The sequence below is a fragment of the Lissotriton vulgaris genome, chromosome 3_1, assembly GCF_964263255.1.
Source record: "Lissotriton vulgaris chromosome 3_1, aLisVul1.2, whole genome shotgun sequence".
NCBI lineage: Eukaryota > Metazoa > Chordata > Amphibia > Caudata > Salamandridae > Lissotriton > Lissotriton vulgaris.
This window is the reverse complement of record NC_141689.1, coordinates 1168221448-1168249040: the sequence shown is the minus strand read 5'-3', so window position 1 is coordinate 1168249040 and position 27593 is coordinate 1168221448.

The window sequence follows — 27593 nt, the reverse complement described above, 5'->3', positions numbered from 1 at the left end:
TGCTTTATTTGAAAGTATTTAGGGAGGGCGGGAGGGAGGCGGGTGGCAGGGCTGGTGGCCAGTGGTGTTTGCGGAGTGGGGCTACGCGGAGTGCGAAGGTGGGCGTAGTTTCTCGCCCACTTCCCGTAGGTCCGCGAAGCCCCACTCCGCCAACTCCGCTCAGGGTTAGTATTTATCTTACATTTTATAGCAATATTACTTTGCGAAACCAGTGTAGATCCGGAAGTTGAGGATAAGTTTATTAGTCCCCTGTAACTCTACTTGATCATCAGCGAATCTGCATATACAATAACAATTTTTAGACTATAGATCAAACATGCTTTACAAAAAATCTTGAGCAGCATAACATTAGATATTGTTGCTTACTTCGTATTTCAAATGAGGCCACGTGAGTCAGTGAATACACTCCTTGAGACTTTCGTGTTCATGGTTTCTGGTCTTTACTTCATACTAGACCAATCCCGATTTTTCTGTTTTTATGTAATTAGTGCGATAGTCTATCCTCTTTTTCAATTGAGGTAGTCTTTATAATCTGGATAAACAAAAAAAGGGATTTTCGTTTTAGAAACAGCATTATGTGCAAGGTGCTGATGTCTACACATATAGCTGCTCAAACCCTTAATATTAGCAATGACAATGGCGCCACTATTTGCGTTCATTAGTCTAGAAATAGGGCACAAACGATACACCCCATTATCCCTTTTCTTTTGGTGATATGATAAAGTAGTATTTAATATTTCAAGAGCTGGTCACGTTAATTTTATTGAACATATTTAGGGGCCGGATCTTGTTAAAATGTACCCACAACGTTTATTCGGTTCTCGAGTTGGAGATACTCCCAATGTTTGTTAAATACTCGAGTGGTAGTTAGCTCACTAGTTCCCCTATGCTTACAGAGCGGGAAAACCGTTCCGGTCTGGAACGAAAACTTAAATCGATTTTAGGAGCCCACTAACGAGATTCTAGGTGCAAGCTAATCTTACCTGGTTCAGCGTCTAATAAATCACAAGGTGAGGGGCCCCCCGGGGTTAGGATATAAGGCAGATCTGCGGGGGAAAAGACAATAAATTACATGAAAGAGAAGGTGGATCTGCCCCGTATTTAATCAGGTATAGGCTCAGTTAGAGTCCAAAATTTTCAAAAGTCACCCATTTTGACGCTCACCAATAACTCAGAACCGTATGCAATTTAAACAGAAGCAATTTTATAAAAAATATATCATTTTTATTCCTGATTAGTTCATATATTTTTATACATAACACAATTATACAAACTTGTTTTTTTGCAAAATTTCATGATTATAAGGTAAAAACATCTAAATTTATACACAACCCGTCATCCTTCCAGCATTCAAACTTCAACAATTTCATACATCACAACCAATCATACTCATACAAGGCTCATTCACACATTCAGCTCAGATGGGATTTGAGGTAAATTGCTCTGAAAGCATCCTGAATATTCCTCTTAGCCATGGGCCGGGGATAGATCGTACAATGTTCAGGGTAGATGGTTTCAACGCCGACGCGCGTTTCGGTGCCAGGCCCCAAGATAGGCCGCACCTTCGTCAGGGCAAGAAGGGGGAAGGAGAGGTTGTATTCAACAGTAAAATAGATCTGATATCCAGGTGCTCTGTAGAAAAAACACATTTTTAGTATAGTGTTTAACCCCTATTTCAAACAACATTTCAAATTAATGTATTCAGTGCTAGTTGCATGATAGCTAATCACAGTCAGGGATCCACAAGTATAAGAGACACTTATTGGTTATCTTCATCTTTCTTCTTTTAACACTGTTTTCAATATATAAATACATAAGAGGACTGGTCCCGTGCTATTTTAATTCATACATAGGGGGCATTGGTGAGCTAGAAAAATGGGTAACATACCACATAAGGCTAAAGAACAAACACTAAATAGTAAACATTTATGAAATATTCCAAATCCGTGCAGTGGACCCTCACGCACACGCTAATTCTTCTGGTGCATTACTATTATACAGTGAACTTAGCTCATGTACACATTCATTCATCAACTTAAGAGTGTATGAATATACACCCTTGCATCCTTACACAACCCATCACTGAAGACTTGGTTTTTCAGACACTAATTCTTTTAGTGTATTTCTAGACCCCATAGCACATAGCTTTTATCGATACATAGTGGGCGTAGCCCGGCATTCAAGAAAACATCTGTAAGTAGCGAGCTGTGAAAGCATTTTCTAAACTCCATAGCCTGATCTATTTATTAATATACCGTTGTGTCGTTACCTTGGATTCAGAGACACCTCAACGTATAGTCAGCTGTGGAGAAATGATGACCAGTCTACTTCAATAAGTGGTACGTTTTCTGCACCTTTCTGGGATCCTATACAAAAGGGAGAACATCAAAACCCAGTCTCAAGTTTGCCGCATATTAGGCCGCTCTTATCTTAAATTCACACAGCTGCCTTCTTACCTATTTATATGTTTAAGGAAGATGAAATATGCCGAGTGTGGAAATAAGTTTGAATCAATGGTCGCATTCTGCATGAAAACAGAAAGATCAATTAGAAGCCTCTCCTTTCACTCACAAGAATGTGAAGCATCGTGGTAGCTAGCACTCATGGGTTACCTTCTCGGTAGCGTTTTATGGTTTAAATAATACCATAATTTGAAATCCTCTATGAGACAGGGTGCTCGGGCACTGGGTAGATCATATTCCGCATCCGCATTCTCATACAGGGACAGCCCAGGCGGCGGTTTCACCAGGAGGTGCCGTCTAAATCTATCGGGAAAAATGCTTAATTAAGAATTAGCATTTAAGCTGCGCGGTACCTCGCACAGGCGTGCAGGAAAGTAATTTTAAACCACAGCTGCTCACTCCCCTCTAAACGCTCGATGAAGTGAGAAACTAACTACCACATCCTCGTAGGGAGGTGCACAATTAGAATATAGCATTTAAACTGCGCGGTGTCTCGCAGATACGTGCAGAGAAGTAATTCAAATACACGAATGCTCACTCCCCTCTACATCCTCAGCAAGGTAAATAAATGCCGTATTTCTAACGTTTAGCCAGAGATAGTTTCTGGCATAGGCATGGCTCGATTACAAAAGTAAATGCCACACCTTCAAAAGCGCTTCTATTAGTCTAAGTTTCAACCGTTTCGCCAGAAAGAGCTTCAGCACGAGGTACTTAAACCATAAAACGCTACCGAGAAGGTAACCCATGAGTGCTAGCTACCACGATGCTTCACATTCTTGTGAGTGAAAGGAGAGGCTTCTAATTGATCTTTCTGTTTTCATGCAGAATGCGACCATTGATTCAAACTTATTTCCACACTCGGCATATTTCATCTTCCTTAAACATATAAATAGGTAAGAAGGCAGCTGTGTGAATTTAAGATAAGAGCGGCCTAATATGCGGCAAACTTGAGACTGGGTTTTGATGTTCTCCCTTTTGTAGAGGATCCCAGAAAGGCGCCGAAAACGTACCACTTATTGAAGTAGACTGGTCATCATTTCTCCACAGCTGACTATACGTTGAGGTGTCTCTGAATCCAAGGTAACGACACAACGGTATATTAATAAATAGATCAGGCTATGGAGTTTAGAAAATGCTTTCACAGCTCGCTACTTACAGATGTTTTCTTGAATGCCGGGCTACGCCCACTATGTATCGATAAAAGCTATGTGCTATGGGGTCTAGAAATACACTAAAAAAATTAGTGTCTGAAAAACCAAGTCTTCAGTGATGGGTTGTGTAAGGATGCAAGGGTGTATATTCATACACTCTTAAGTTGATGAATGAATGTGTACATGAGCTAAGTTCACTGTATAATAGTAATGCACCAGAAGAATTAGCGTGTGTGTGTGTGCCCTCGCCGCCGTCCCCCGCATCCGAAGAGCGACTACAGGAGGAAGGTCCTTCTCCTACCTGGCCGCCAAGACCTGGAACTCCCTCCCGTCCGACCTGCGCCTGACCCAAGACCACCTCTCCTTCAGGAAGAAGCTGAAAACCTGGCTGTTCGAGCAGTAGCGGCACCCCCCCCCCCCCCCCCGCGCCTTGAGACCCTACGGGTATGTAGCGCGCTTTATAAGTGTATCTGATTGATTGATTGATTGTGTGAGGGTCCACTGCACGGATTTGGAATATTTCATAAATGTTTACTATTTAGTGTTTGTTCTTTAGCCTTATGTGGTATGTTACCCATTTTTCTAGCTCACCAATGCCCCCTATGTATGAATTAAAATAGCACGGGACCAGTCCTCTTATGTATTTATATATTGAAAACTGTGTTAAAAGAAGAAAGATGAAGATAACCAATAAGTGTCTCTTATACTTGTGGATCCCTGACTGTGATTAGCTATCATGCAACTAGCACTGTTTTTGTGAATCATGCGAGAAATATTCAATGTATATTTGTATCAATATATTTGTTATGTTGGTGAAACATCACACAGCTAGGAATAGAATTTGTAGTTAGAAAAAGTATAGGGCCAGTCATAAATAGCCTCACTATTAGATATGGTTCAGTTCAGTTTATTTTAGAAAACACCAACGACCACCTTATATTGGTTTCAAATCGAAAATTCAATGAGATCGAGCGGTTCTTTAATTTTAAAACTAGCTCTCCCGCACATAGCTGAGGAAAAACTAGTACCGATACATTGATCAATAACATTGCAGCGGTAAGAATAAACTTAAGTTAGCCTGCATAAAGACTACGGACAATTGCGATACGTAATGTTTACCAAAATACTAAAATGGCGCACACTTTCACGGCAGTGGAAGCTGTATTGACTGAGGTGGCGATCGTGCGCGAGTCCGTCTTCTATTGTGGTGGAATATTACGCACGTGTAAGGATAAGCAAACTACAAATATGGAGCTACTCGTTGGCAAACACCCCGTAATTAAGCTAAAGATGTTTGCAATTATACAATTACCAACAATTTCAGCTTGTATAAATAGAGACAGCTTGGTTGGGTAATCATTTGGAAACCGGAAACCAGGGAGACCGGGCTGACGGTGCGCGGGTCGCTGAACAAGGTAAGATTAGCTTGCGCCTAGAATCTCGTTAGTGGGCTCCTAAAATAGATTTAAGTTTTCGTTCCAGACCGGAACAGTTTTCCCGCTCTGTAAGCATAGGGGAACTAGTGAGCTAACTACCACTCGAGTATTTAACAAACATTGGGAGTATCTCCAACTCGAGAACCGAATAAATGTTGTGGGTACATTTTAACAAGATCCGGCCCCTAAATATGGTCAATAAAATTAACGTGACCAGCTCTTGAAATAATAAATACTACTTTATCATATCACCAAAAGAAAAGGGATAATGGGGTGTATCATTTGTGCCCTATTTCTAGACTAATGAACGCAAATAGTGGCGCCATTGTCATTGCTAATATTAAGGGGTTGAGCAGCTATATGTGTAGATATCAGCACCTTGCACATAACGCTGTTTCTAAAACGAAAATCCCTTTTTTTGTTTATCCAGATTATAAAGACTACTTCAATTGAAAAAGAGGATAGACTATCGCACTAATTACATAAAAACGAAAAAATCGGGATTGGTCTAGTATGAAGTAAAGACCAGAAACCACGAACAGGAAAGTCTCAAGGAGTGTATTCACTGACTCACGTGGCCTCATTTGAAATACGAAGTAAGCAACAATATCTAATGTTATGCTGCTCAAGATTTTTTGTAAAGCATGTTTGATCTATAGTCTAAAACATGTTTTTGTATATGCAGATTCGCTGACGATCAAGTAGAGTTGCAGGGGACTAATAAACTTAGCCTCAACTTCCGGATCAACACTGGTTTCGCAAAGTAATATTGCTATAAAATGTAAGATAAATACAATGCCCTGCTCTTGACAATGCATCAGTTTAATTGAATAGACTAAGTATCCCCAAATCGATTGTATACTAATAAATATTATGCGCTTTTTCTAGAAAGAAGTATGTTTTTAAATGTAGTCCTGAGGAAGGTGTCCTAATCAATCAAGCACCGAAACGCGTCGACAGTATTGTTTTTAACCGATTATTGTGTATTTATGTACTGAGTATCATTTATTGTGATTTATGAATATATGTGTATAAAAAATGTTGTTGGCTCTATGTGAGTAAATGTTTATATTAAGTTCTGTGATGAAAATTCTTTTAATAAATATTTTAACTAAATTTGCTTGGATACATCCTATGTTATGATACAATTTATGTGCATTACATTATGAGTTGGGGATATTTCTGATTCAAGATAGGTGTCATTGCTTACAAATCACACTAAGGCTTCAAGCTTCAATACACAGAAAGGAAAATCTCTTTTTGGTATAATATTTCCCGGTCCTTTCTGGGTTGACAAGGGAAAACTCTCTTTTTCTTCTGCCTTGGTATCAGTGATTGCCATACTCCACACGGTCAATTATGCCCAGGTCTGATGGGGGAAAATGGCAAACTAACAGAGAAGATAATGATACAGCAAGGGGTGTGTTCTCGCCCCCAGGTTGTTTTCTCTGTTCATTAATGATGTGGCGAGTCGCGAATGATGCACCCTCCTTGAACGGTGAGAACGTCCCTATCCTGCTTTTTGCAATTGACTCCGTATTAATATCTAAAATATCTATGGGTTTGCAAATTTTATTGGATAGATTTTTAGAATTTTGTAGGGACAGGAGATTGGAACTTAACACCTCTAAGACAAAATACATTGTGTTTGGAAACATACAGGGAGGTCTAAGGGAGATCAATATTCCACACCAACACTTGAACGGGTAAAAAACGTTGATTACCTATGCATAGGTCTGAATGAGTCACTCAATTGGGAATATCAGTTAAACAAGAGCTACCTAACCATATGTCAAAGATCTAAATCTTTACTAAGATTTCACAAATAATCTTAAACCCAACCCTTGGAAAACTATCGTGCAAAAGCCCAAAGCGGAGCCCTGTACAGAGTCGAGATCTGGGCCTCACTACCATTAATAAGTTAACGATTTGCGAAAAAAACTTTGTTAGGTCCCTCATTTCGGTACCTGTTACAACTCCTCTAAATCCCCTTTTTTGCGATTTTGGACTGAAGAGATTTGGTGATTTGGCTGCCCTGAATCCATTATTCTACTGGTTGCGTCGATGGATAACCCCTCAACTTACTGATTATCGAAACTCATTGCAGGAGGTCATGATGATTAATTGCGCAAAAAAACTACCATGGTTTAAGCATATAGCAGGTTGGTGTAAGTCAATTAATATGTTGGATCTGTGGGAGCACCCAGATAGGGCTACAAGAGGTGATTTACTGAGATTAAAAGTCAGGTAGTGGGAGATCACTATACTAATATTTTAACTAGTGGTCAGTTATCATCTAAATTTTTGCTATAAAATCATGCTCACAATTTGAACCCTTCCTGGACCAAATCCCCCCCCCCCCCTTGCTAAAAGTTTATACATTCGATTCAGATACGGCAATTTGCTGCTAAAATATCCTGGAAAGGAGGTAGTTGGTTTAATACTAGATTCCTGTCCTGCCTGTAGTAAAGTTAAAGAAACTAAAGAACATGTTTTGTTTTTCTGTCTAAGATATCAACAAATACTTAGGAGGTGGATAAGACCAATTTGCCTCAATTTAGCCACTTTTTAATTGCCTTCTCGATAATCTGACAGAAGCTTTTATCATAGCTTGCACTGCAATATTAATTGTCTCATGTTGTACATGTATTGTATGTATTGTGAACTGCAGGAACGCTCCCTCCCTTATAATGCATTTGAACACAGTATGGGTCACAGTAGGAAGCCTGCACTACAGTTGTTTTTGTATGAATTCTAATGTATGCTTGGCTGACCAATTCTGTAGCCCTCTTTTCTAATTTTCGTTTGGAAATGTATTGGTATTATATTTTTAGACTGTAAAGAGACAAATGTTTTTACTTTTTGTAAACTTTGATGATTTTTGAACAAATAACAGAAGAAAGTTATCATAGATTGAAAATTTACAGTATGACCTCATCGCAGAAGATCGGGATGGATCTGATTATGAAGCATGCCACCAAGGGTAACCTTGGTGGGTGAGGGTTTTTCAAGAGTTTTATCAGGCTTACAACTACTGGATTATCTGCTTTGACATGATACAATTGGACCGCAGAGGACACACCTGGGATAATCCTCTTCCTCTCCCTTTGTTTTTTGATACTTTGTTCTCTTACCAGCAGCTCTTTTCTCTTTAACCAGTTTTTCCATATCTTTCCCCTTTTATGAGTAGATAGTAGCCTTGACTCTGTTTCTTTCCTCTCTCACTTTTTGATCGCATTGTAACTCTCTGTATTTAACAAGAAATTGATCAATGAAAATGAAAAAATACATTTACGCTTTCATTATCTACTATCACATAACATATTTTAAGTAGTTTACTACTATTGTAAATAGTTCTCCTATTATAATATACCTAACATTACTTAATGTTCATGTTTATGTCTCTGTGTCTTTCTATGTGTCACTGTATGCATTAGTCTCTCGCTGGGTATATTACTATAACCATTCCGGAAATCCTGTGTATCTACCGATGTTTAAAGGACTACTTCTCTGGATGGGTGAGTAGGTTGTGTGTCAGTATGTGCCTACATATGTGAGTCGGTGTAGGAGTCTACCTGTAACATTGACATGAGATGTTTAAGTAAGTGTGATGGTATAGGACTGTCTGTTTAAGTAACAGTATGACTTTATAAATGTGTATGTAAGTGGCTGAAGGAATACCTTAGTGCCCTGTTAAAGATTAGAGGAGTATGGTAGTGTGTCTTCAACTGCTTTTGGTAGTGCTGCATGTATAAATAGTTTCTGAATATGTGAGTGAATATATAAGGTGAGAGAGAGAAAACATGTTTGTCAGTTTCATAATGAGTGGTATTATCTATGTAGTACTTGGCATAGGGGTCTTCTAAACTAGGCCTCGGCGGTAAATTCCGTTCCACTTACGGAATTTGGGTAATTTCGAGTTCAGCATAAAACGAAAATATTGCCAAAAATTCTGTGATCCGTGGCTTCTAAGCATGGGCGAATTTTGCGATTTCGCGATCCGCGAATTGGCGATCTGCAAAATTCGCGAATTTGTGCAAATTTGCGGATTTTCTCTTTTTTGCGTGTTCGCGGGGTTTTTTGCATGTTCGCAGGGTTTTTTGTGTGTTTGTGGGGATTTTTGCGTCTTCGCGAGCCGCTTGCATAGCGAAGTTACCCATGCAGTCATTTATGGGAGAGGGAGAGAGAGATAGATAGATAGATAGATAGATAGATAGATAGATAGATAGATAGATAGATAGATAGATAGATAGAAAGAGAGTGAAAGAGAGAGGGAGAGAGAGAGAGCGAGAGAAAGAAAGAGAGGCCGGATCTCTGAAGGGCCAGATTCCTGAGTTGCCCTCACAGAACATACAGCTTTTTATTTTTAGCAAAATGCATATGAAAATTGTGCTGTAAAGGTCTCTTTTAGTTTAACCCCTCCTGACAACTCAAAATGGGTGTATTTGCCATCCTCTCCCTTCTTCCTGTTTTTTATATCTGTAAGTGCTTCCTGATGAGGTTTAATTCCTTGGACAGGTGCCTCGTTGCCTACTTCTAACTATTCTCTGACCCTGCTTCAAGGGTCAGAGCAGGGTCAGAGAATAGTTGCAAGTAGGCAATGAGGCGCCAGGAAGCATTAGCAGCAGGTGTCCAAGTTGAAGTAAATTTGTTTGTAACCCTTTTGTAAAAGGTTATAAAGAAATTAGGTTCAACTTTTGCACCTGCTGCTGTAACCCTTGCTAGGCTGAAAATTCGTCCCCGCTGATTCGCGGATTTTACCGCGATTTCACGAGATTCGCGGATCGCGAAATCGTGGAAAATCCGCAAATTCGCCCGCAAAACGGATTTTACGCCCACCCTTAGTGGCTTCACGAAATTTGTTGCTTGTTCAGGCTTTCAAAATGCGTGTTCGCAAGATATTTCTCCATGAACACGCAAACAGTGTTCGCGAACAGGAAAAATGCATCGCGAACAGGCGGAACAAGCAATTTGGCTACATATCTAAGTGAGTGTAGGAGTCCACCTGTAGCAGTCCCTCTTCTAGTACCTCTATGGCTCGCTAAATATGTATGTAAGTGGCTGAACAACTTCCTCAGTCCTTGTGTTAGGGAATAGTGGATCAAGTAGGTGTGTAAATGTAAATGTATAGGTATTTATATAGCGCACTACTTACCCGGAGGGTCCCAAGGCGCTTCGACCGCTGCGAAACCCTTCCTGGCTTCCCTGAGAGATGGTCCCTTAATGGGTATCTCCAGGGTGAGACCAGGCATCCCCGGCGGTCTGGTGGGGCAGTTAGTGAAGATGAGGCAAGCTAATGCCCAGAGTTGCCGAGTGTGATCGCTGATCAGAGTGGGCACCGAGGCGAGAGAATTATCGAGTCCGCTGACCCTGGTCCAGAAACCTGCCGCGCCGGGAATCGAACCCTGGTCCCGGGCCGTCCTCTGCTCTCGGGTCTGCCGCCTCTAACCAGTGAGCCACACTACTTCACTTGTCTGCAGCTGCCTTTGACACTGCTGCATACATACGTAGTTTGTGAGTATGTGAGTAAATGTATAACTCCCTCTGATGCTGTGTGACTGGGTGAGAGAGAGGAGCAATGTTTTGGAAACATGTATATAAGTTGTTTTATGGGTGATATACTCTACGTAGTGCTTGGCATAGGGGTCTGCAAGTTTATGAGTAACTTACTAAAACTCAAATATACATCTCATCTTTTAATCACAAAGCACTGTGCTTTATGGCATACCTATAGCGTATCTCAGAGGTGAGTTATGTCTACTAAAACATGGGTTTAAGACTCGACAAACAGCGTTTACATGCAAGTGAAGCTGGCAATGACAGTGCACAGCAACAAATCAAATGTATTTTTTTAAATCAGGACCTCACCTCAATTCTAAATGCCTTACATTTTGAAAGCTGTCTAATTCAGCTCGAGCCTTCTCCTGTCTGCTACTGCTGCTTAACTTCGAAATGGTTGATTGTGGATTGTTTGAACTAGCTATGCGTTTTGGGCTTGAGCGTCTCATAGAAGGAGTGTTATTGACAGGGACTTGGATTTGCCTAAGGTGGACATTACTTGGATTGGCCAGAGAGGGTTGAAGTGTCATCAATTGCTGCTGTTGGCTAAAAGAATTGTGGATTGCCAACTTCCTGAGTAACATGATTGTGCACTGTGGTGCCAATGACCTAGGCACCCTGACTGGGGTAGGACAGGAAATCCTAGTGAAGGATACCTTTGCAAAATTAAGGACACTTTTCCCTCATGCGCTTTTGGTGAACTCTGACATATGGCAAAGGTACAGACTAGTGGACCTACTCATAACTTACTCAGACACACTTGGATCCACTCAGAAACTCACACAGAAACGAATGCACCCACACACGGAAATACTCACAAACTCACACACCCACTCAGACCTCATACCCAGTTACAGACTCACTCAAAGACTCATGCACCCACACACATACCTAGTAATACACTAACACACATACTTACAGACCCACTCAGACACTCACACATTCACACACAGAGCAATAGAGTCATGTACCCACTCACAGACCTCACAGAGAATCATGTACCCACTCGTGGACCTCCTCAGAGACTCATACACTCACTTACATACCCACTCACACACTCATGTACCCACTCACTGACCGACTCAGAGACTCATGCACTCACTCACAGATGCACTCTGATATGCAGACCCCTAAGCAGATACCCTTCTGAAACACATGCACTCACTTACAGACCCACTCAGAGACTCACACACCCACTCACTGACCCACTTGGAGACGCATGCAACTACTCACAGACTAACTGAGAGACTCAAGCACCCACATTTTCCTCATGCTGTTTGGTGTACTCCAACATATGCCAAAGTCATAGACTAGTAGACCTACTCATATACCCACTCAGACATTCATGGAACTACTCAGACAATCACTCAGAAACTAATGTACCCTCACAGCACCCACTCACACACTTACTCAGAGACCTATGCCCAGTCACAGACCCACTCAGAGACTCATGTATCCACTCACAAACCAATTCAGACACCCACACACCGACTCACAGACCCACTCAGAAGCTCATGCATCCATTCTCACAACCTTTCAGAGTCATGCACCCACTCACAGACCCACTCAGAGACTCATGAACCCAATCAAAGACTCATACACTTGCTCATAGACCCATTCAAGTACTCATGCACCCACTCATAGACCAAATAGACACTCATTCACCCATTCAGAGACTCTTACATGTTTTTATAGAGGTGTTTATATAGTTATGTCCCCAGTATGACTCACATATCACTTATGTTATGAATTTTGAATGTGCTGGTGTGTATGAATGTCTCCTTTTGTTTTGCATACATGCTACAGTGTTGCAAATTTTGAAAATGAGCAACATTCTGGGCAATAGGGTGGCTCTTAGAAGAGCCTTTGTATTCATAATGAGGATGTGGCAGCTACAGTTAAGATAGGATGCAGAGTTTCACTTAGCTATGAAATACTCTGTTGCCTTTGTTGTGAAGTGAACCCCATCACTTCTATAGATTCCTTGCATGTCAAAATGCAGGTTGTTGTTCTAGATAGAGCTCATGTTATGGTGTATGAGGAGTGCAGAAACAGTTTTATTAACATGTTTCCTGGCTTTGTCAATCAGTAGACAGAATTGACTTGACCACTTCCATTTCTGCCTTGGGCATATGTTGAAGTACACCAAGACAGCATGAGGAAAAGTGTCATCAATTGCCCAAAGCTATACTTCATTAGGATTTCAAGTCCTACCCCAGTGAGTGTGCCTTGGTAATTGCCACCACAGTGCACAATCATGAGAAAAGGAGGTTGGGAATCCACAATGCTTTCAACCAAAGCCAGCAATTGATGCTACTTCAACCCTCTCTAGCTAATCTAAGTAGCCACATTAGCTACACCCAAGTCCCTGTCAATGCCACTTGATCAGGCAGCCTCTTTAGGCCTTACTGATATACCGGTGGCCCACAATCCACACTGTAACAATTTTGAAGTGAAGCAGCAGAAAGAAGAAGTCTAGAGTTGAATATGGCAGTTTTTGAGATAAAAGGCAGCTAAAATGAAGGTGCGATACTGGCTTAAAAAAATATTTGATTGGAAGCTGTAAATACGAAGGTGAATAAAATTAGGTAGTGTCTTGAAAGTATTAGAAACTAGATCTATGATTGGATGCAGGGAAAATAAAAAAGTGTAATGCAGAGTTGGATATGTTTTTAGTTCTCTACTGTAAACCACACCTGCTGCAGCTCATTTTGAAACTATTATACCCCTTCTAGAATTTATTGCAAACTTGTGTCCTACTGGTTCTAGTGGGCTGCTAAGGGGACTATGCTAAGAGTATATTGGGGAAGGGAATTAAAGAGAATGGTATCTATTTTAACTAATTAGAGGTCTTTAGAGTCATTTTTGTGTTACAAGGATTACATTTCGTAGTGAGGGCTTGCTAATAAAGTGTTCTGTACTCTTAAAGTCATAATAGTACCATGTTAAATATGTTTCTGGACTCCATTTTTTTTTGTGTGTGTGTTTGTCATGAAGATCACAACTAATTTACAATTAAGCACAAAAACAAGACCCTATTTGGCTTCTTTAAAAAAGTGTATGAAAGGGTTAATACATACTAAACATTCAGAAGTTGAAATACAAAATAAAACAATGAAAGATATGTTTTTATTTCCTGCCTTCCCCATGTCAGAACAAAGTGGAAATTTTGCCATTAATGATTGCTTTGTACGAAATTGGTGTCCCATTCTTATATATGTTTTTTGCAATTCCTAATATTATTTTATATATCTGATGAGAGGAAATACACATTTGAAGAACACATTCAATTTTCAGGTATGTGAATTTAATTTAATTTGAAGAAAAAAACATGATTGATAAGGTAAGTATGTGTGTTAGAATGTCAAAAAACACAATATGAAATATTTATGAAAAAATATTCAAAATACATGAGTTGATCTGTTAGTGGTAGTGTGAGTGGTTTTGACATGTATTAAAATGTGAGCAAGGAACTTTATGAGTGAATGATTATGTAGCAGAATGTCAGAAGGGCAGACAAAGAATGTAAGAACCTGCTTCACAATGTGTTGCCCTGGAATTATATATTGTAAATAACTGTATGTTAAGGGTTAAACTTATACTTAACCATGTATTAGCAGATGTGTAAAGAATTACATGTGCACATAGTATGTGCTTTTTATAAGGACTGTTTTTGTTTGAATTCTAGGATTTATAGTCATGTTTATTGTGTTACGATAACAAAAGCCTTCGACACTCATCATTGTTTTCAATTCTGACTGGCTGATAACAATAAAGCTGGTCAGAATTGAAACCGGGAGCACATCTGCCAGTCAGAGACCGGCCCGTAATCCAAATGAATGGCGTTTTTGCCTTCTTGATTACGATGCACGGTTTCCGGCAGAGTTTCCATGCTGGCCTCTCCGACACGTAAACCCTGTTGGAAAGCATGCTTGGGGCCCCTAGCAGGGTTCACATCTATTTTCGGCCTCTGGTTGGGGGCTGAGGGGGCGCCATATGTACTCTCTTGTTGATACCTGACCACTTGTGACAGGAAGCTTGAAGTGCCTGCAAGGGGGTGCAGGGGCGAACAAAGACTCCCATTCCTCTATGTCAGCTTGCGTTACAGATGGTTTACAGCCATGAGACGGGCTCCCACAGAAGAATGGGCATATCCAACCTCACCATGTGTGGTTGCATCATGATTAGGCGGTTGGGACTGCCGACCAGGGGTTGGTTGGTCCAGTTTCCACAATGGTGTCGGGCGGAAACAATTCAGCCAACATTAAAATGAGTACCTAAGTATTGAAAGGGAAAAACACTGTGGGTATATACCATACATGTTTCTGTGAAATACTTTAAGGGAGGTATTGGTAAATTATAGGACAGATTTCTATGTGCTTAGCTGGTAAGACATGCTGTTTAAACTAATACTGATTGTTATGTGTAATATGTAAGTCATAGAAACAGTTAAACATGCAGGGGCCGATTCACATAATTAATCTGAGATAAAATCCTTAACTTACTGCTTTTGGTATTCACAGAAGGCATTTAGTAGTAGTAAAGTTAGGACTCCTAACTTTGCTCCTACTAAACTGAGCTACAATCCTACAATCCCATTATAGGCAGATGCAGACACACCTTCATGCCCCTGTATTCCCTCACACAGGTACTGATGTATTTGTTCAGCCACTCACGTACATATTTAGAGAGACACAGAGATGCTAAAACATATAGTCAAATATCAGCATATTTACTTAAACGTCTCATGCCATTGCTACAAGTGTACTGGTATGCTCACTCGGGTATCTGGGCAAGTACTGACACAACTGTCTCATCCATCCAGAGAAATAATCCTTCAAACATGGGAGATATCTTGTAGTGCAGATCGTTTCTGTGCATTTTCACTGCAAGCTTCACTGGGCATGTAATAGGTGTTTGTCATGTGTTTAACCCACGTTTCAGTACACATTGCACACTTTTAAGATAAGCTATAGGTATTCCATAAAGAATTGTGCTTTTTGCTTAAAAGAGTGGATGATGTCCTTTTGAGTTCAATACGTTACTTGTGCATTTGCAGGCCTCTGGGCAAAGGACTACATAGAGTATGCCCCCCCTAAAGCAACTGAAATACATGTTCACAAAAGTATACGGGAATTTTCTCACCTACTGAGACAGCTACAGAAGAACTCATACATTCAGTCACTTACCAGAAACTACTTATGCATGCAACAGACTGAATTAGTTGCAGTCATGCCTACATAGCTCTGTATTCCCTAACTCTTACACTGATGTATGTGCTCAGCCACTTATATACACATTTAAAGAGCCATAAAAGTACTAAAACAAACTGCCAGATACCAGCACATATACTTAGATATTTAATGGCATTGCTGCAAGTGTACTCCTACGCACACTCATCTATGTAGGCAAATAGTGACACAACCTTCTCAACCATGCAGAAAAATAGTCCTTTCAACATAGATGACGTCTACTAGTGCAGACTCTGAAGGTGCACTTTCACTTGCAGCTTGAATTTGCGTGTAAGCCTGTTTGTCAAGTCTTAAACCCGTGTTTTAGTAAGTCTTAAACCCATGTTTTAGTGTACATAAGTCACAAGTAAGATATGCTGTAGGTATACTAAAAAGCATGGTGCTTTCTGTTTACAAGATGAGAGATGTCCTTTTGAGTTCAATAAGTTACTTGTGCATTGCAGGCCCCTATGCCAAGTACTACACTGAGTATGCCACCCCTAAAGCAACTGACATCCTTGTTCACAAAAGCATAGAGACTTTCCCTCATTTTGCAATTGACAGACGTAGCAAATTACATGAAAAAAACTAACTGAGTTAGGACTATTGTCTAGTTTTCAGAAATGATTAGCTTTCCAGGTTCATTCATGGGTCTCACACCTGTTACCAGCACAACAGCAAGAAGGTTGAAACCATTAAAAACATGGATGAGTTACCTTCAAGTAAGAAAAATGCAAACACTTTGGTAAAATATTATTTATCTTTTCTAACCTTCATAGCTCCTGAAAGCTGGCAGATGGTGATCTTAACTAGGCACCAAATCCTTTGTGGAAGAATTTTTAGAACATAAAAACATACAATAGCTTGTACAGCCCATTTTTATATTTTGTCCAAAAACCACAAAGCTTGTGCTATTATTTTAGCTATTCCCTCAGTTTCCTCCAGGCAAGTATGTAAGCTGTGGGCACCTTTAGAATCTCCATAATCTGGGAAAAACAGGATACAAATTTGGCCTTGATATCTTTTGTGGAAAGGTTTTATGAAGGCTGAAGAACAAAGGGCCCCAAAGTAGAAAAAGGCCTCAGCACTGGTGCAGGAAACGTCTCAGAACCTAACTGGCTAAGCAATCGAGAATTCATGAAACTTGGGGTCTTCTTAGAGCTGAAACGCAATTACAGTATATGAAGTTAATATGAAGAGTATGCAGGCATATTCTGTGTTTCTCACTTCAAACAACTACCTTTTGTGTTATGTGAACTCACCTTAGTAACCTATGGAATCTGTCTAATATGGCTGATATAGATAGAGGAATACACCTCTGGCATCAGAATTGGATATAGACATCTACCATTTACAACAATCTTTGCTCATGCACAGACAGATCTACATATACATCTAACCTACCAACCGGCAGCTCAACTGATTATTTCCAGACAGCAATAGTAGTGGAACTCAACCAGGGATTTATTTAAAACAATAGAAAAATATCACCAATCTGAATTGGTTGATCCTCCAAGATCTCAAAGAAAATCCTAGTTCTTATTATCAAGGAGGCTGAAAAAGAAGGAATAGCATGATCTTGTACATAACATGTTACAAGAAAATCGGCCTCAACCCAAAACGGAACATCTAGAATCAAACAATGATTGCACTTGTGGTATTCAGAATGGCTCCACAATTTGGAAGACAATGACTCAGGGATGCCAGCAATCTCTCTACTCCCAAAATTCCTTAAAGGATGCTACCCAACAGTAGGACATCTAATAATATGGGCAATAGATTAAGCCTGTTCAAGATCTGGAAATTGCTTTTAAAAGGGATTACACCCATAAAAATGTACCCTGCCACTTTTGCAGAACCCAATGTTTTCAACCAGTGCTAATACTGCCTATCTGCAATCGGAGTACACAAAAACCAAGAATTCAAAAATATGAGATATCGAATCAGACAATAAATTACCTAGAATACAACAATTGCCATATGCATAAAATGTTGTCCATGACAAAATGTATATATTGGTAGCGCTGCAAGAGCTCTGAAGATGAGAATAAAAGAATGTTATCAGAATCTTTTTAAAAAATGATGTGAAGCGTCCCCTTGTGGAACCATCAAGTTCCATGAACATATGAGAACCTTTGCAGTTTTTGGGATTGACTCCATTCCAAACCCAAGTTGTTAACTGGACAGAGAGCTGCTTCTGAGAAGAAGGGAGTGACTCTGGATCCTTGCACTGTAATTCGGCAAATCATAACTTTTTTTCCCCATTATTGACTTTTGAACTGTAAATAGATTATGTATAATATCTTTAAATACCCCATTCATTTGAATTCAGTTAAAAGAAGCAGGATGAACTTTGTAGACAAAATATAACATAATGGGTAGCTACATGGCTTTGGACTGGTTCTCTTGATTTCTGTTTTTTGTTACTAACTGTTGAATGAAGAAATGTAAACACAGCTGTCACACCAGAGTTCGGCTTGGTATTTTAAGGTGCCATTCAGGCTTTCTGCTGGGCCAATCTGATCCCACTAATGGGTTAATCTGCCCCTGTGACAAGTCTTTTCCCCAGAGTTTGCTTCGCTTCCCCTTTTTCTGTGAATACTAAAGGGCTTACTCTAAAAGGTTTTTAGTTCAATAAGTTAGAACTAGTAATTTTCAAAGATGTGCTAAGGCTCTGTTGTATTTGCAAGCATTGAATTCCCTCACATTCTGCTGCACTGTTTTATTCATTTTTAAAGAGTGTCCTTGCCAAGTGAAACAAAAATGGTCTTTTATAATAGTTTGAAGCTGTGTATTGTTGGCACTCTTTGGCTTGCTTTTATTTTGAGTGTTTTATCATGTATTTATTTATTTAATGATAGCTATATATCAGGATATGTTTTAATGATGTTTATCATATCTGTACTGCACAGTAATGGCTGAGTTTAGCTTCCGAAATAAAGTTTATCTGACTGTCTGATTTTAGAACTGTAATTTGCTGCTTCTGAGAAAAAGAGATTGACTCTGGATTCTTACATTGCAATTCGATAAATCAGGACATAATAAGGAGGATGAGCCCATTATTGACTTTAGAACTGTAAATAGTTGCTATCTAATATCTTTGATTTCTCCATTCATTTGAATACGGTTACAGCAACAGTATGATTTTTGTACATGAAAGATAACTAAATGGACAGTTAAGCGGAGTTGGACGGGTTCCCTTGAATTCTGAATTTTGTTACTAACCATTGAATAGAGAAAAGCAAATACAGCTGCCTCATATTAACTTTGTACCAATGATTGATAATTATGTTGGTAATTTATTGCTTTTTATTTGTTCTTTGCTTCAACCAAAAGAAAGTCCCCCACTCCTTATGCTTTCATGTGGGAAACTGTGTCACAATATGAAATGGTAAATTAACTGTTTCCTAGCCTCCCTGAACCTCCACTTGCAAAGTAACCAGCCCACCCACGCCAAGGGCCACCTGTTGGACCCCATATTTACTAGGCATGGGCAGATTTTGCGGATTGGCAATCCGCGAATTTGCGGATTGCGAAAATCCGCAAAATCCGCGAATTCTCGCGGATTTTGCAGATTTCTTTTTTTTGTGTTTGCACGGGTTTCTGCAAGTTCGCAAATTGCGAAATTGTACAAAACCCTCGCGAACTTGCAGAAACCCGTGCGAACACAATGTGCCCAGCCTACTCATGTAACAGACATGCCGGCTGTGTGTGCGCCCAATGTTTGTTTATGATCAAGAACTGTAGTTGACAACGCCCCTCTCCCTATTTTTTTTTTTAAATCTCCCACCACTTTGCTCTTCTGAAATGTTGGCATGTATGATGTAACTATTTTACAATGGCGCCAGCAAGCGCCAGCGCCGTTGTAAAATAGTTACAAAGTTAGCTTGCACAGGAAGCACTTAGATAAAATAAAGCAGCACCTGCTTCGTTTTATCTAGTGGTTCCTGTGCAAGCTAACTTTGTAACTATTTTACAACGGTGCTGGCAACTTGCTGGCGACATTGTAAAATAGTTACATGAGTGGGGGTTAAACTTTTGAACCCGTTACGTCCGCGGATTTTTTTCGCAAATTTCCCAAAAATCCGCAAAATCCGCCGGCGTAACGGATTTCCCGCTCACCCCTAATATTTACTAACCTCACAAGACTAGTCGTGAATACACCCCTCCCCATCCCCTGGTCAGACCATTTCTTAATCCCCTTTAAGCTGCAATTCTCGGCTGAGGCACCAGAGAGACCCCTCCCTCAAGCACCCGCCCGCCCGTGGCAAAAAATGGACACGGTCTCATGGGCACAAGCACTTGCTTCCACCTTACCAGTACTCGACTAAGACCCCTCTAGAGCAGACGTCCAACTACACGGCTGGATCGACCAATCCCTTGACGCTACCCTTCCAGTCAAACCCCCTCCACAGCAAAAAGAAAACAGCTAAATCCCCTTGGTTCACCCAAGAACTACATAATCTTAGGAAAAAAATGCCAAAAGCTCGAGCACCTTTGGAGAAAGGACTGGGCGACGGAAAGCTAAAACAAGTATAGGTCTGCTATCAGACACTACAAATCCTGTATAAAAAACACACAGGCAACCTTCTTCGAGGAAAAAATTCTAGCGGCAGCTAACTCTGCAAAAGAAATCTATCGCATCGTACGCCTTCTCACCAAAGTCCCAGACCCTTTGCCCACACCAGACCCATCGGGCACCAGATGCAACCAGCTAGCTGAGTTCTTTGCAACAAAAATTAATAAAATTCTCAACTCCCTCCCACCTCCCAATCCTTCTCAACTCATCGCTACCCCCCCCTCTATCCAGAGGCCCCACGCCTCAAAACATTCTCCCAGGTCACCACAGAGCTATTTCTGTCTACTCTAAGCATAGGCGGAAAATCCGTTCCGCTCGCAGATTTTGCGGATTTTCGGTAAATTCTCTATCTGCGAACGCTCGCGAATTTACCGAAAATCCGCAAATTCGCACGCAGCGGATTTTTTTTTCTTGGTGATACAATTTTGCGGCGTGCGGTGTAAGTTCGCAATTGCGAACATGTAGGTGCGGCGGGCAGCAACAATCTCGCACTCGCGAAATTACAAAAATTGCAATTCTGCACAAGAAATCTACTAGCAAGCAGCATAGACCTTCTGAAAATGATGATTTTTATCAGAATAACTCCTCAGGTTGACATTTGCCTGCACTTTTTTGAATTTGAGGCCTTTTGATTTTCTTTGGATAACTTTTGGATTAGAAATCAACTTTCTCATATACGCTTGTTTGGGGCATTACAGTTGCTGTAATGCTGTTCAGCAGAAAAATGAGTTTTGCAAAAGTGAAAGCATTCAGCAGGTTTAAAAGTTCAAACTCATCATTAGTAACCATTCCCTGTAGTGCTTCCTGACAATGGCCCCTCCAGAGTTCAGTTGCTAGTTGCAACAATTGTATGGCCCTGCTCTGTCCCTCACAGCAGGCTCATAGAATAGCTACAAGTAGGCCACAAAGGTCCTGGAAAAAAAATTTGCACTGCAACAGAAAGCAATTTACAGATAAGGAAGCAGGTGCCAGACTGGAATTTTAAAACAGTGACACATTAATAAATCAACCCCAAATTAATTCATGTCAGTTGAAGCAGGCAGGTGTGCTTGCTTTTCCCCCCAATAATCTACAGTGATGAAGAACCAGAGGGTGGCATTGATGTACCAGAGGGTGGCATGGGTGAAACAGAGGGTGCTGGGAACCTGTGATGATGAACCAAACGTAGAAACAACATAATCGCGACCGTTGCGAGCCGACATGTAACTTCGCAAATGCGAACTGCTACAAAACCCTCGCGAACTGGCAGAAATCCTTGCGAACTGGCAGAAATCCTTGCGAACACAAAAAAAATCCGCAAATTCGCAAGAATTCGTGGATTTTGCGGATTGCGAGTTCGCAAATTCGCAAAATTCGCGAACGCCAGATTCGCAAAATTCGCCCATGCTTAGTCTACTCTACAATCCATAAAGAGCGGTGCTCCATCAGACCCAGCTCCTATGTGCAAACTAAAACTGGTCGCCTCCACTGTCGCCCCTCCCTACACCCACCTCATTAACGCTTCTCTCTCACTAGGCTCTGTTCCAGCCAACTGGAAAAAAGCTACAGTCAGGGCACTTCTCAAAAAACCCCACCTCAATCCAACAGACCTAGCCAACTTCAGACCCATCTCTCTCCTCCCGGCCATCAGCAAAGTGGCTGAGTGAATTGTCAATCACCAACTTTCCCACTTCCTAGAATCCAACAAACTCTTGCGCCAACCTCAGACAGGGTTTAGACCTGGACAGGGAACAGACACCGCACTTCTAGCGGTGGTTGAAGAGGCAAGAACCATCATAGATGCAGGAGGATCAGTAGCAGTGATCCTCCTCGACCTGAGTGCCGCCTTCGACACGGTGGATCATGCCATCCTCATCCAACGGCTTAGCCTGGTAGGAGTCTCCGGCACCGCCCTGTCCTGGATCAAATCCTTCCTTGAAGGAAGAACCTTCCAAGTATCCGAGGGCACAGTTATGTCCAAAGATCTGCCGTTACAGTGTGGGGTCCCCCAGGGCTCCTCCCTGAGCCCCACACTTTTTAACGTCTATATGTCACCTCTAGAGGATATCATAACCCCATTCGGCATAAAAACAGTCATGTATGCTGATTACACCCAACTGGTGGTCTCCATAAACCAATCGAGCAAAAGCCTGGACAATCTGGTCATGTGCCTCGAGAACATCTTCCACTGGATGCGCGAATCACGCCTAAAACTAAACGGAGAAAAATCTGAGCTCCTTCTCTTGGGAAACGCATGCAAACTCCCTCCATCCCTCTCATGGCCACTATGCATGGGATCACCACCCACTCCCAAACCCGAAGTTAAAAGCCTTGGCATCTGGCTGGACCAAGACCTCAACTTCAAAGCACAGGCCAGAAAAACCACTGGCATTTGCTTCGGCCTCATCCGAACAGCTCGAAAAATCCTCCACCTGATCCCCTTCCAATCCAGGAAACTGCTGATGCAGGGATTGATGAACTGCAGACTGGATTACGGAAACGCCCTTTATCTAGGGGCCCCCGCATCGGTCATTAACACTGCAATGAGCCCAGAATGCCGCCGCCAGACTCTTAACCGGGACCAAACCGAGATGTTCTGCTAAACCAGCACTCAAAAGCCTACATTGTCCCCCGATCAAGGAAAGGGTCACCTTTAAGACCCTATGCATTTCACACAAAATAATGCAAGGCAGAGGCCCTCCGATCCTGAGGTCCCTCGTCAAACCCCATCACTCGAACAGACAACTCAGATCAGACTCCCTCTCCTTTGCCATTGTCCCGAGAATAAAAAAGGCCCATTTCGGGGGGCGATTGTTCTCTTAGAATGCCCCTAAACTGTGGAACACCCTCCCACTTTCCATCCGGAGGCCTTTCGTAGGGAACTAAAAACATGGCTCATCCCATAAATACCTCACCCCCTCTGCCCCCCTCCAGAACCATAGGTCGATTTACAGCGCAGGGACGCCCTAGGGTAGCTACGCGCTTTATGAATCCCCATTCAAATTCAAATTCAAATTTATTATCACTTAATCCCTCTTTCCACAAATCAGCCACTCACAAAGTGTATTTTTCCTAGCCTAACAGTTCCATACTTTTTAACAAAATCTGTTACATCTCTCTTCGCATTTATCTTCCCCAATGTCCAAATATATGTTCCTGTTCTGTATAATGATCTTTAGGTAGATATTGACTCTTATATAAATGACCACCAACCTCTAATCATCATCTGCAATGCTAAGATAAAATTGACATATTTTTGAAGTACGCAATACAAACATATCTAAGGTAATACAAGATCAACACTTCCATTCACTTGCACACTAAATACTTTTCACTTCTTTATCCATGTCAAGGTTTAATGCATGAGCAATGTCACTTAGCCGTTCCAATATGCTCACCTTACCGTCCCTTTTCCAAATGGTTCTTACACATTTGCACATGGACATCAATGATAAACTATTGATATATATATATACAGAAAGTCTTTATAGCGCATTTACACATACACAAGAACATAATGGGCTCAGTTTGCAGTGTTAGAACCAATGCATTTGACACATGAAGTACAAACTTTTCAATGTTAATACATTACACAGTTTTTCCAATCATTCACACACCAACTCTGCCACTATATTTTTCAAAGGTCAAGACTTCTTGAAAGATCAATACAGCTTTGCCTATCCAATATGGCAATTACCTTGGTCCCATTATCTATTTTTCTTTAGCAATATTATGGACGTTAATGATGGACTATTGACACACCCTCAGGACACCACTATTGTGTGTGTACTTATATTCGGGGCCAGAATGGTTCGTGGTTACATAATGCTAGAACCGGACCGCATGGTGAGCGTTCATGTTCTATGACCATTCGCATCAGATTTGACTCAGGAATGACTAATTTGACAATAGATAAGACTCCTTATTTTGTACACAGACACATATCTCTTAACTTGCCTTTTGTACTTTTGGAATTAAAATGATATTTCTATTATAGGCATAAATGCTTTCTAATTATGGACAACTTTGTGGAGCCTATTCTCAGTTTCATGTTACATGTATGATTTACTCACTCCCTTATTGATCCTTCTCCTAACTACTTACCTTATCCCCTCTCAAGGTTAACTCATTTTCTTTTTCTTTCTGAACATAACACCATTATCACTTTGCTAGCACACAGAACTATAATATTTCCTTGTGTGTGTTACGTGTTACTTAATGTCCTTCATATAGGTAAGTGTGTTCGCAGACTTGAAAAAGCCCCATGATTACAATCATAGCAGTGATGGTGCAGATTTGATCTGCAGTCAGGCATTGTTTTATTATTGTGCTTCAGACAGACAGAAATTTAAATTGCCACACACATTTTGGTGCAAGTGAATACACATGGCACATAAGACATGAAATTAGACCTATTCAGTCTGAAATGCTTTTGGTGAATTAACATGCGTTTTTGCAGTGTAGAGAAAATGGCCTTTTTAGCTTTGAAGATTAATAGAATGTGTTTCTCTCTTCCCAGTTCATCCCTTATAAATCTAAATTCACTATTTCTGTCTTAAGAGACTTTGGCTTGTTGCATATTTTGATAAACATGTTTAGTTTAAAACACCTCTTTTTATAATGTGTGTGAATTAACAATGCACCAAACACTACACATGGGGCTAAATGCTTTTTGCATGAAAAGCTATCTAAAATACTAAAGCATGTTGCTGTGTGCGCTGTATTAACTGTGTGCGCTGTATTAACTGTGTGCGCTTTAAAATTTTAAATTAAATGCATAATAATGCTATGTTGTACATTGCAAATTTTTTCCATGCTGCACATAACCAGTCATAAAAGCTGCTTTAAACTAATAGCTTGGCTAGGTAAATATTTATAAGGGGTATTAGTATGGAGTTGGGAAACATAATGGACTGATTTACATGAAATTAATATTCTCTTTTGTTTGGTTTGCTTTTTGGGCCTAAGAAATCATGGCAGCCTGTGAATCCATCAAGGCTATGACTTGCATTGAAGAGAAGAGAGCATGCGCAGACTGTGCCAGCTTGTCTCACAAAATGAACTATACAGTCTTGTGATTGTGCCGATGCACCAGTTAGCTAAAGCATCCTTCTAGCCTGTGCTGTGACAGGAAGGAAGAGGAAAGATAGAAACATTTTCCTAGCAAATGTTGCAAACTTATGAAATGTATTTACTCATTTATGCTTCTTTTGTTAAAAATGGTATAGTCAGCATTTTAGAATGAGTCAGGATACTGAGACCTCATGCCATCATGGCTGACCAATCACGTGCAAGTTTTCCTGAAGATGAAACATTTTTGTGTAGTCTGCCAAGAATTAGAGTATAAATAATGACCTCTTTGGAGGCGTGGCTGGCTTTTTGCTCATTTTGGCTTCTAGGCTCATTAGGCTTTAGGCTCCCAAGCTTTATGGGGGCATGTGAGCTCTTGAGAGATGGAACAGATTAGACCAGACATTCTATGCGTTAGGTACGAGATCATCACAGGTGCAGCCTTGGGCGTCCGAGGAGAGTCAGGTGAGGGGTTCCCTGCTTATTTTTTCCAAAGTCCTTGCACGTCATAATTTGGCACCAAGCCACATTCCTTTAAGGTCTGGTGAAGGAGGGGTGCTTTCAAGGAGCAGCTTCTATCAGAGACACAGAGATGCAGAGAGTGGAGTGCACGATAGAATTGGATGCTAAACTTTAAGTTTATGCTTTGATTAATAATTAGGTCTGAAAAGATTTATTTGACTTATGCATTTATTTCTCTTAAATGTAGATTTTTGCAAACTTTAATTATTGATTAGCCTTGCAAGACTATTTTTCTTAGAAACTCTTTTAAAGTTTTAACTGATATTTTGAGCCACGTTTTCTTTTCTATGTGTGATGCTTATATGCAGAATGTAATGTGATCTTTATTAATGCTATTTTTCCTGTTTTCCAAATTCTGTACCTGATTGATATTTTACTAATGAATAAAGGGTAAAAAAAAAATACTTAACATTTGACTAGAAAATAAAACCCTTTAAAATACTCAACAACTCTCTTCATTGGCTTAAATATTAATTGCATTTTTGACTGTTCATGATTATTTGAAGTCTGCTGAAGGTAATACATGGTGTGAAGGGCTGTCATGGCCGGGTTTTCTGATTAGATGGGATCAGCCCCTAGGGGCCCCTCCAACCCAGCCAGAACGTAACCACATCCCTCCTCAGGACCATCTATCCAGGCACCTGGGTACCTACCTGAGGATGGGGAACTCGCAATATTCAAGCTCATATTATTAGAAACACCACTAAATCTATAGGGATACTAAGAATACTCACTGATTACTAAGGATACCTTATAGTCTCGCGGCCACTCAGACCCAGACTAATCTACCCCAGGGCAGATATGACACACAATCCGGTGCGTCTACACATGGGCCTGCAGAACCCAATGCTCTCTTTTCCAAACGGTTTACAATCCGGCAAACCTACACGCCAGTATCCCCCCTGGCGCTCTCACTTACACAAGCCACAATCCTGTGGGTATCCACGCTGGTAATCCAACCCAGCGTTCTCACTAACGCCGCATATCAACGACGACCACATTCCTATGAACACCTTCAGTTATATGTTGGGAAGTCTCTCTCTCCCTATTCACTAAGGGCTTGCTACTACAATATTAGGAGTTAGCCAATTAATATAATGTACCTCTTATTCTTGGCATCATATGTCCACTCGCTCCCTATTTATGTGATCACCACTTACCTGATTGGGGTTACTCATCCATTCATAAAAACAATAATCACCTAGGAGATACATTTACCTGGATTGAACAAGAATACAAGGCACATTGCAGTTTGCTACAAACTGGGGTTTTATTAGAACAATATAAACACCTACACAGATCTGTAACTGACAAAGACTATAGATAGAACACACCGCTGAAAGGGAAAAGATTAGACATACAATAGCCTAGGGAATAAGAACAAGATTAAAGTGTACTAGTTCAGACTACCTCACCTATTAGAAGGAAGATTTCTCTCTGCCTCTGGTGGGATTAGGGCTCTCTCTGTCTCTCCCTCCTTCACCACATCACCACGCCTCTGGTTCAGTTGCTCCAGCTGACAGCCTTCTTTGATGCTCTCTGCACTGCTCTCTCTCTCCTCATCTTCAGCAATCATCTGCCTTCTTTCTCCATTCAAGAACTGC